Raw genomic sequence first — 1,740 nt, forward strand, 5'->3', positions numbered from 1 at the left:
CTATCAGGGTGGATTATGTCAATAAATATATACATTATGTGTCCTAGGTTTATTATCTATCTATCTATATGTAAAATTTGAGGAGTTTTGCTTAAATGCTTAATATATTTTCTCACTCCTGTTTCATTAAAAATAAAGGAAAAGTTGAGCGGTATTTTAAAAGTTTACAGGTTTATTAGAAGTCATTCATTATCATATTAAAATAAATAAACTGACACCTTCTTTGTCCAAAATATTACGTAGCTGAGGTACACAGTTCCTGATCTTGAAGAATAAATGTGAAGAGATAGGTTTTACTTTTGATACCATGTAGTAACTCAAGCATGTATTAAAAAGAAGCTACAGATGCAGGATCTAGTTACAATGTAGCTGTAAAGTGCTGCCTTGTCTTTGCCCCCTGCTCAAAATAAAGCTGTTACCTTTCTATCCCTGTCCGCCATGGTGCTTAGCAGCCAGGGATGCATGGTCTCAGACATGTTTACCAAGTAAAACACTGACTTGAGGGGCGCCTGGGTGGCTCAGTCATTAAGCGTCTGCCTTCGGCTCAGGTCACGATCACAGGGTCCTGGGATCGAGCCCCATATCAGGCTCCCTGCTCCGCGGGAAACGTGCTTCTCCCTCTCCCACTCCCCCTGCTTGTGTTCCCTCTCTCGCTGTGTCTCTCTCTGTCAAATAAATAAATAAAATCTTAAAAAAAAAAAAAAAGAAGCTACAGTGAATATGTTGCTGTAGTTCTCCTCAGGAATAAATGTTTCTATCTCAGAAGATCAGTGAAGGAGATGCCATTTGTGCCAAGTCATGAGACTATATTGTAGATTTTCTATAGGTAGAAACACAAAATAAGAACAATCTAGTTTTGGCATAATCTATCAAAGCCCAAAGGCCAAATGGTACAAGGTGTATCTGGAGTATCTGTAGCATAAAATAGGGAGTGAAAGTAGTCTTGAAATATCACTGGAAGGCTGATCGGAGGGTATAGCATAAAATATTAAGGAGTTTGGGCTTTATTCTTAAGGAATTAAATTATGTGACCTGAAATACAGTGTATATGGCTATTTAAAAGCTGTGCCTCTTCACTGAACCACCCAAAGTGGTATGTGGCATCCACACAAATGACACCCCCTAGAGGTGTGCAAAACAGTGACTCTGAAGATAACTGCAAAATAAGAAATACGTCAAAATAGCAGTGGCAATATAAAATGAGACCTGGAAATGGAAAATGAGACCTAAAATTTAGTCCAGTGGGAATCTGAGATAGTGGTTTTAGAAATATTTGAATCAGAGAGCCAACGAAGAATGTTCTGGATATCTCCAAATACATCTTTCTTTACAGGTTCTGTAATAAAAGAGCTCTGTAGCAAGTACAATACTAAGTTGTGTCAGTAGCAAACTCTGGAAAGACCTTACAGTAGTAAGGTGTTTTTCTTCCTAGGTCTATTTTTTTTTTTTTTTAAAGATTTTATTCATTCATCTGAGAGAGAGAATGAGAGAAAGAGAGAGCACATGAGAGGGGGGAGGGTCAGAGGGAGAAGCAGACTCCCCGCCGAGCAGGGAGCCCGATGCGGGACTCGATCCCGGGACTCCAGGATCATGACCTGAGCCGAAGCCAGTCGCTTAACCAACTGAGCCACCCAGGCACCCCAATTCCTAGGTCTATTTTGTTGCCATTTTTGTTTCTTCTCCTTGTCGCTGTGCAGCTGTACAAGGGATTCTGCTTAAGCCCAGAGCATGTAGCTTCTT

General features: G+C 40.2%; 1 non-coding gene across 1 annotated transcript; it reads left to right on the forward strand.

Annotated features, from left to right (window-relative positions):
• Positions 1–345: 345 nt before the first annotated feature.
• Positions 346–476, forward strand: LOC123835034 (small nucleolar RNA SNORA63). The gene has a single exon (XR_006788594.1). It is a non-coding gene; the product is annotated as a small nucleolar RNA SNORA63 (small nucleolar RNA).
• Positions 477–1,740: the final 1,264 nt, after the last annotated feature.

The sequence above is a fragment of the Mirounga angustirostris genome, unplaced genomic scaffold, assembly GCF_029215605.1.
Source record: "Mirounga angustirostris isolate CCGP_5_RB_7025 unplaced genomic scaffold, mMirAng1.0.hap1 SCAF_1, whole genome shotgun sequence".
NCBI classification, from domain to species: Eukaryota; Metazoa; Chordata; class Mammalia; order Carnivora; family Phocidae; genus Mirounga; species Mirounga angustirostris.